The sequence below is a fragment of the Carassius gibelio genome, chromosome A11 (genome assembly GCF_023724105.1).
Source record: "Carassius gibelio isolate Cgi1373 ecotype wild population from Czech Republic chromosome A11, carGib1.2-hapl.c, whole genome shotgun sequence".
Taxonomy (NCBI): Eukaryota; Metazoa; Chordata; class Actinopteri; order Cypriniformes; family Cyprinidae; genus Carassius; species Carassius gibelio.
In genome coordinates, this window is record NC_068381.1 from 1,124,038 (window position 1) to 1,134,312 (window position 10,275).

Below are 10,275 nucleotides of genomic sequence, written 5' to 3' on the forward strand. Positions count from 1 at the left end.
GAAATTGCTATTATTTTACATATTTTATTTGATTTATTTGATTTCTGTAATTGGGATGACAAATAGAATGTCATGTAGTAGTAGATCCGCTATTAGTAATTATTTACTATTCACATTGCTTTAATTTCTTTAATTAGGGGCCAAATAATGGATTATTATTTTTTAAGTTGAATATTAATTTCTTCAACTCTGCATTTCATTATAATTGTTCAAATAATGCACATTTAAATCAGCATTTCTGTATTATTTCCTAGTAAAATGTCAAGATAAATATTAAGAAATGGACCATAAACTAATGTACTTTTTTGAGACTATTTCTTTCCATTAGAAGATTTGTTTTCACTTGTTTTAAGCACTGTTAATTACCATTAAGTAAAAAAAAAAAAAGAAGAATTACTAGAAATAAACATTGACTGAAATATAATAAATATAACTTAAACATATTTTATGTCAGCTAGTTGCCCAGACAACATTTATCATTTTTTTTAATTTTAAGTTAAAGTACTATAATAATGAAAACTAAATAATCTAAAAAATATGAACAGAAAAAAAAAATATATATATATATTAAAACAGAAAATATATAAATTAAATCTAATTCAAAATATAAAAAATAGAACAGTATATCAATGAATACCAATGATTTAAGCAATAAAAATCTTTAAATTTAGTTTTTATTTTAATTTATTGCTAGTGGTAACTGATTTTAATATAAAGGCTATGATAATTTATTAACACTATTCTATATAATGTACGTTATTTTAATGCCTACATTAATATGTAGCATTTAAAATGATTGATTTAGGTTTTTAGCATTTTATTTTTCATTTATTTAGACAAAATTGCATGTTATTGGCCATAACATGAAAATAACCTCAGTCTCTGAGTTCATGGTTGTGATTTTAAAGGTGTAAATTTCTAAATTTTTAAGACAAGACACCACAGAGTAAAACTGAATTAATAAACATCATCATGTTTCCCTAGCTGAATGATTATATTAAGAATTTCAAACTTTTTTGTGAAAAGTTAAATGTTATGTTTGAATAAACAAGCTAATTCTAATATCTAATTAAATATTATCTAATTTCCATGCATTTCCATAACATAAAGCTAAACACTGCATAAAGCCAGGTCCAAAATTCTTGTTTTATATTAGAGTTAAAGGTTTTTATAGAAGGGATTTTGGATTTCTCTTTTTATCACTCCATAAATCTGAAAATACTGTGAATCGTGCAGAAAAAAAAACACATTTTCAATATGTTTTTAAGAATAAAAACTCAAGTGAATGATATATCCAAAAAACCCTTGGTAGAAGCCTTCAGAATATAGAGAGGAATAACACTGTAAGTTTTGGTGTTTGTAAGATTTACACAAGTGGAGAAAAAACTCTTTAAAGATATATATTGAAATTGAGATCGGTTGCAAATAGATTAAGTCCTATAAAATAAACTCTTAAATGTGTTTTCTGGATGTTTTCTTTACACTAGTCTGAAGAAGACATGTTATTGGTGCAACATATCACTCTATAAATCAGAAAATACTGTCAACAGCCAAAAAAAAAATAAAAATCACTATATTTCTAGGAATAATATGTTGTATAAATCAGTGTGAATGATATATGAAAAATCCCCTCAGTAAAAAACCTTCAGAATATAGAGAGGAATAAAACTGTAAGTTTTGGTGAATATCAGTGCTGCTAAAGTGGAGAAAAAACAATTTAAAGATATATTGCAGTTACAAATAGATAGTTCAATAAAACAAAATCTCAAATGTGTATTTAGTCTGACATGTTATGAAAGCAAAATAGACCAAAATCTCAAAATTGACCTGAATATGACAACAAAGTTTTTGTCTGTAATGTCTTGATGAAAATTCAGTAAAGAGCTTTTTTCCCCATACTACAGAAGTCAATAGTAAAGTGAGTAAATTATGCCAGAATTTAAATTTTTGAGTGAACTATCCCTTTAAATTGTGTTATTATTCATCATGTCACTAGAAGTGTGTGTGTGTGTGTGTTCTGGTCTGCAGAGAGCATCAGTCAGCACAGACGACCCCTGACCTTTAACCTGACACCTCATCATCTGCTCTGTCATGTGTGCAAACATCTGATCCCAGAACAGCCCGAGAGAGAGAGCTGAAAACACCAGATGTAAAAGGAAACAGGTCTTTTTCTGTCTTTATATTCACTGATCATCTCGCAGAAGAGGAGAACCTGAACGTGTGCAGAAATACAGAGAAACTGAGATCTGAAACATGACAGATCGACACGGGAGAAACAACCGGCTTTGACAAAGATCACAGAGGTACAGGACCACACACACAAACACACACACACACACACACACACACATTTCTGGATATTTAATGCCAAATTTACACAGAAATTCTGTATGTAGACATGTTACTGGGAAATTAAACTACAAAAACGACTCATTCAGAAATCTTTATGGCTAAAACCATGAGCTGAACAAATATATTAAAATTCTGATTAATACAAATACATTTTTCATAACCATACTATTTTTTTTTAAATAAAATAAAAAAATAATTAATTAAAAATAAATGTCTTCTCATGTAAATGTTGGTATTTCACTTTAAAAACAATAAAGAGTTACTGATTAAATTCTGAAGCAGCATTCTCAAATAAATAAAATGCATTTAGAGCAGAATTACTGTGATACTTGAGGTCAGAACTAAGGCTTTTATGCAGCATTGTGTATTTAGACTGAGTTTCGAGAGCAGCCTTAACTCGACTGTATGAAAAACCTTAAATAAGGCTGTATCCCTGACTTTAGTGTTTGTTCTGAAGCTCATTATTCAGCAGACAGTGTCTTGTTGAGATCTCCAGCACAGTCTGAGATATCTGCCCATTACAATCTGAACACAGTTATGATCATATCAGTGCGCTCCTCAAGAACCAATCACAGCGTTTCTAATTAAGAGATCTCACTGATCATAATGTCTTCATAGGGTTTCTGCTGCGGTTGCATTGAGTTGCTGTTTGGGTGGTTGTCTGTCAAGGGCAAACACGCGTGTGTTTATGTGCACGTGTGATCTGCCACATTGCCATGGTGACAGTGCCCCCCCCCCCACCCCGTCACTGCTGTCTCTCTCTCTCTCTCTCTCTCTCTCTTAACAAGCTCCAGTCGTTTCTCACATGGGGAAATTTTTTTATTGTAAACATAATAATTAATTTTAATATTTTTTGAATATATTTGTTTACAAATAATATATATTAAATATATATATAAATATTTCCTTATTAGTTCATATTTATTTATTTATTTATTTATCTATTTGTTTTTATCGCCAGCCCTAGTGGCTGCTGAATGCTGATAACAATGAAAGACTGAAAAAAAAAAAGGGAAAATTAATATAAAATATATATATACACACACACACACACACTTAAGTTAAATATTAAAATTCATTTTTATTATATTTATATATATCTGGGATTCAAGATCTGAATTAAAACTGGAAATAAAACTGGAAATAAAAGAAGTTATTTTTTAGGTTATTTTTATTAGGAGGTCTGGGGAAAAGTTTTTAGAAAAACACAACAATTCAATAATAAAAATAATAAAACAAATATTAATTATGAAATAAGAAATAGATAATAAAAAAAATAACAATACATTAACACAAATTTAAAAGTAATACAAATAAATTAAATTAATAATTAATTAGAAAAATGTAAAAAATAAATAAACAAATACATTAAAATTTGATTACAATCTTCAAATAAACCCAATAATTCAAATTAAATTGATGATGCTGTATTATATATATAAGGCTGTTAAATGTGTTTGTGTTGTTTGTCGGTCTGTGATGTTTAGATCCTCTGTTGTGTTTTCAAGGTAATAATTTACAGGTCAGAGTTCATCAGTGTTCATGTGTGTGTGAATAGAAGTGAATGAAGTCTAGTATTACACTGTCAGTAATATTCTGGACTTCAGTGATATAGACAGAAACATTTTATTAACTTCTGAACACTGATTTACTCTGCCATAATAATGTTTTTGAATTATTGTCATTTTGTGGAAAATATTGGTATGCAGTATATTGATTCATTGGATTAATCAATCAGGATACTAGGAAATTAATTAGATCAAATGAATTAGGAATTAAGAGGGCAGCGGAGGTCCGTGTTTTGAATAAAACTGTAACGACAGGTAAAAGAGGAGGAAGCAATTGCAGGCAATCAGATGATGTTTATTAGAAAGAGAGTCCAGAATGTTGGCAATGGCAAGGAAGGTCTACGGTGGCGTGAGAAGAGCTGGATGGTGAAGTCGATGGTGCAGGTGAAGGAGGTCAATGGTTGAAACCAGGAACAGACCGGAACACTGACACGAGGACGACAACACGAATCCAATCCAGCACACGAACACGGAAGACGGTAATCCAACTAGGACACGGAGACATGAGAGAGGATCTGACAACAGAGAGAGAGCGAGGTGAGTATAAGTAGCTGAGGTGTGATGAAGATCAGCTGGAGCGAGACAATCAACACCCAGGTGATGACAATCAACTAAACGAGCACATGGAGACAACGTAAGTACAAAAACAATCACAAAACATGACACGGAGGAAACACTGGATTTCCTACCGTGACAGTACCCTCTCCCCTAGGACGTCACCTGACGTTCCCAGCCTGCTTTACCTGTAGATTGTAATCATCTATAAGGTGGTGATCCAATATGTCCCGAGCAGGAACCCAGCTTCTCTCCTCCGGACCGTAACCTTCCCAATCCACCAAGTACTGAAAACCGCGTCCCCTCCGTCTAGAGTCCAGAATACGATTAACCGAATAGGTGGTTTCCCCATTAACGAGACGAGGCGGGGGGGGAACCGGGGCAGGCGGATTAAGACGGGAAGAAATCACCGATTTAATTTTGGACACGTGGAACACGGGATGAATCCTCCTGTACGCCGGAGGAAGGCTAAGACGCACGGTTACCGGATTAATAATCTTGGTAATAGAAAACGGGCCAATAAATTTGGGAGCAAGTTTGTTAGAAACGGAACGCATAGGAATATTCTGGGTAGAAAGCCACACTCTTTGACCGACGACGTAACGGGGAGGCTTCGACCGGTGGCGATCGGCCTTAGCCTTGGTGCGCGACCTAGCCTGGAGCAGAGCTCTGCGAGCTCTGGTCCAGGTGCGGTGACACCTCTGGACTAGTGCGTGTGCGGAGGGGACCGAAACCTCGGATTCCGTACTGACAAAATTAGGTGGTTGGTACCCTAAACTACACTTAAATGGAGACATGCCCGTAGATGACACTGGCAAAGAATTGTGTGCGTACTCCACAACTGAGAGTTGCTGACACCAGGACGAAGGATTATTGGAAGCCAAACATCGCAAAACCCTCTCGACATCCTGATTGGCTCGTTCGGTTTGACCATTGCTCTGGGGATGGAACCCGGAAGAAAGACTAACAGTCGCTCCTAACAATTTACAAAATTCTCGCCAAAATTTGGACACAAATTGGGGACCCCTGTCAGAAACCACGTCTGTCGGAAGGCCATGTATGCGGAAGACGTGGTCAATGACAGCTACCGCTGTTTCCTTAGCTGAAGGTAATTTGGGCAAGGGAATCAAATGAGTCGCCTTCGAGAACCGGTCCACTACGGTTAAAATCACCGTATTGCCTTTAGAGGGCGGGAGGGCGGTGATAAAATCTAGCGAAATGTGGGACCAGGGTCTTGAAGGGACAGACAGCGGTAAGAGTAACCCATCTGGAGGTCGATTGGAAGTCTTACCAATAGCGCAAACTGAACAAGCCAAGACGAAATCGTGGACGTCACGAGCCATACCAGGCCACCAAAATCGTTGCTTGACTAGAAATCTAGTTCTACTAACCCCTGGGTGACAAGCAACACTGGAACAATGACCCCACTGGAGAACGTCTGACCGTAACCCCTCCGGCACAAACAAACGGTTCGGTGGGCAACGAGCCGGGGGCGTTACCCCTTCTAAGGCAGTCAACACCTTCGATTCGACCTCCCATCTGAGCGCGGAGATAATGATGGTCCCCGGTAAAATGGGCTCGGGAGTAGCAGTACGATCGGAACGCTCAAAAAGACGGGATAAAGCATCGGGTTTGATGTTTTTGGAACCCGGCCGGTAAGAAAGTGTAAAATCGAAACGACCGAAAAACAATGCCCACCGAGCCTGCCTGGAGTTAAGTCTTTTGGCGGTTCTAATGTATTCGAGATTCTTATGGTCCGTCCATACAATGAAAGGTACACCCGACCCCTCAAGCCAGTGACGCCATTCTTCCAGTGCAAGTTTGACTGCCAACAACTCTCGATTGCCAATGTCATAATTAACTTCTGCAGGAGATAAACGGTGAGAATAATACGCGCACGGATGCACCTTTCCGTCTGAGGATGCGCGTTGGGATAACACTGCTCCTACCCCCACCTCTGACGCGTCGACCTCCACTATGAATTGACGTGAGCGATCAGGGGTGACGAGAATGGGAGCCGAAACAAAGCAGCTTTTCAGTTTGGCAAACGCAGCTTCAGCTGCATTTGACCACCTGAACGTCAAACTAGGGGAGGTCAAGGCGGTCAGAGGAGCGGCTAGTTGGCTGAAATTGCGAATGAAACGCCGGTAAAAATTGGCGAACCCCAGAAATCTCTGCAGGGCCTTGCGAGACTCTGGGGATGGCCAATTTACCACAGCCTTAACCTTCTCAGGATCCATGCGAACACCCTCAGTCGAAATGATGTGTCCTAGAAAAGAAACAGACTGTGCATGAAAAACGCATTTCTCCGCCTTGACAAACAATCCATTCTCTAGCAACCGCAGAAGCACTCGTCGTACGTGTTGCACGTGTTCCTGGAGAGACGAAGAAAAAATCAATATGTCATCCAGGTAAACATATATGAACAGATCGACCATGTCTCGCAACACGTCATTAACGAGTGCTTGAAAGACTGCCGGCGAGTTGGTTAGCCCGAACGGCATAACGCAGTACTCAAAATGGCCTCTAGGGGTGTTAAAGGCAGTCTTCCACTCATCCCCCTCCCTGATGCGGACCAAATGATAAGCATTACGTAAGTCCAATTTAGTGAAAACGGACGCTCCCTGCAACCTCTCAAAAGCTGAAGACATAAGCGGCAAAGGATAGGTATTCTTTACCGTTATGTTGTTCAGCCCTCGGTAGTCAATGCAAGGTCGCAAGGATCCGTCCTTCTTTCCCACAAAAAAGAACCCCGCCCCCGCTGGAGAAGAAGAAGGGCGGATAAACCCCGTTGCTAGAGAACTGGATATATATTTCTCCATGGCCGCCGTCTCTGGAATAGACAAAGAATATAACTTGCCCTTAGGCGGAGAAGTACCTGGCAATAACTCTATCGCACAGTCATAGGGACGATGAGGAGGAAGAGAATCAGCACGAGACTTACTGAACACCTCCTTCAGGTCGTGGTACTCCGCGGGCACGCTAGCCAAATCCACTGCTTCCCCCTGAAACACAGACTCAGAAACATTAACACCAGCAGACAAAAGACAAGACAAATGACATTCCTCGCTCCAGCTAACCACAGATCCAAGGCGCCAATTGATCCTGGGGTTGTGTTTCTGAAGCCAGGTGTGACCGAGAACGATGGGGGATTGAGGTGAGTCCGTGATGTAAAATGAGATCTCCTCTGTATGGTTGCCAGATGTGATGAGAGAAACAGGTAAGGTGGTCTGTGTGATGACTGGTAATCTGTGTCCGTTGAGAGCAAAGGGTGCAATGGGGTGTTTGAGGGAGGTGAGAGGAATGTTAAGCTTACGAGCGAATTTGAAGTCCATGAAGCTACCCTCTGCCCCAGAATCCAACAAAGCGTGATGATCGAGTGCGTGGGTGGACCACCGTAGACTCACCGGAAGGAGTGTCGATGTAGATGAGGTCTTCCTGGCAGAGATCCCACCCGATAGTAGCCTCTGTTTTACTATCGGGCTTGGTCTTTTACCGGACAACGCTGGATGTGATGTTCTTGGCTGCCGCAGTATAAACATAGTCCCAGGGATCTCCGCCTGATCCTCTCCTCCCGGGAGAGCCGAGCTCGCCCCACCTGCATGGGTTCAAGATCTCCCGGTGGGCTGACCGCAACCTCTGAGCGCTGACACTGAGCCTCCGGTCTGTTCGCGAGAACTGCTCTCCCCCTCCGTCTGGCGGCTTGATCGAGACGGTTGTCAACTCTGATGGTGAGATCAATCAGGCTATTGAGAGAAGTGGGGAGCTCGACGGCGCGGATCTCCTGTTGGATGCGGTCAGCCAACCCATGCAGGAAGTGATCCCACTGCGCCTCTTCGTTCCACTTACACTCCGCCGCCAGGGTGCGGAACTCAATCGAGTAATCGGATACGGACCTGTCCTCTTGACGTAGGTCCGTGAGAAGTCTAGCTGCTTCCCTCCCGGCGACGGAGCGGTCGAAGACCCGTCTAATCTCCTCCGAAAGGGCGTGGAACGAGGCACAGCAGCTGTCTTGATTCTCCCACACCGCCGTCCCCCAGAGGGCAGCCCTTCCCGTCAGTAGTGACAAGACGAATGCCACCTTCATTTCCTCGGTGTAGAACGTGCGGGGCTGCATGGCGAAGTGCAGAGAACAATGAGACAGGAATGATCGACAAAACTCTGGCTCACCCGCATATTTCTCCGGGATGGGGAGGCGTGGCTCGGGCTGGGAAATACCCCCGGAGACGATCGGCGGTGTGGGTGGCGTGGGAGGCGCAGCGGGTGGCTGTTGTTGTTGGTGTTGAGTCTGGAGAGCGAGCTCGGACACCTTCGTCACCATTGCTTGGAAGGCTCGACCCATCTCATCTATCGCCTTGTCTTGGCGATCCATACGACCCACGGCTCTCTGCAGAAATTCCTCCAGATGAGATGGGGAGCGATCGCCTGCTGCTTCCATGATGGTCAGATCCTACTGTAACGACAGGTAAAAGAGGAGGAAGCAATTGCAGGCAATCAGATGATGTTTATTAGAAAGAGAGTCCAGAATGTTGGCAATGGCAAGGAAGGTCTACGGTGGCGTGAGAAGAGCTGGATGGTGAAGTCGATGGTGCAGGTGAAGGAGGTCAATGGTTGAAACCAGGAACAGACCGGAACACTGACACGAGGACGACAACACGAATCCAATCCAGCACACGAACACGGAAGACGGTAATCCAACTAGGACACGGAGACATGAGAGAGGATCTGACAACAGAGAGAGAGCGAGGTGAGTATAAGTAGCTGAGGTGTGATGAAGATCAGCTGGAGCGAGACAATCAACACCCAGGTGATGACAATCAACTAAACGAGCACATGGAGACAACGTAAGTACAAAAACAATCACAAAACATGACACGGAGGAAACACTGGATTTCCTACCGTGACAAAAATGGTGTAAAAAAAAAAAAAAAAAAGTTATTAAATAAATGTATAAAACATTTTAAATAAATATAAAAAATAAATCTATAATTTTAACAAATAAAACCAAATATTTTTTTTAATAAAAAAGTTATTATTTTTAATAAACAATTAAATAATAAAAATAAATAAGTCATTAAATATGACAAATAAAAAATATAACAAATAAATAAAATAGATAATATAATAACAAGATAAATAAATAATACATATACATTCATCATTAATAAATTATAAAAAAACAAGTACATGAGAATTAGATAAAACTATGTAAATACAAAATTATAAATAATTAAATAATAAAACATCATTACAAATTAATCAGTTAAATTTAAATAATTCAATTATTAAAATAAATAATTAGTAGTTATTAAATAATGAACCCCAAAATGTAATAGCTTAAAATAAACAAATAAATAATGAAATAAAAATAATATAATAAAAAATAATAATAAATTATTACATTTTGATCAAACAAACAAATACATAAAATCACAGCAGTAATATAATACAACCTTCAATATGTTTCCCAATAATATTGTAGATATTTTTTTCATGATGTCTTTGGATCTTCATACAAGAAACTATAAAGATGCCCTTCACATTTTAAGATGGGGGGATCATATTTGGGGTCTTTAGCATCTAAAGAATGGAAAGGATTGATTCGATGCTTGGTGATGATAATGATGCACACGCTTCTTATGCTTCTGTGACTCACTCTGCTCTCATTCCTTTGTGCCTGCTCTTTTCTAACCCCTCTCTCTCTCTCTCTCTCTCTCTCTCTCTCTCTCTCTCTCTCTCTCTGTCTGTTTCCACTCTCTCCTCCCTCTCTGTCTCTCCGTGCCGCTGTGTGTGTGTGTGT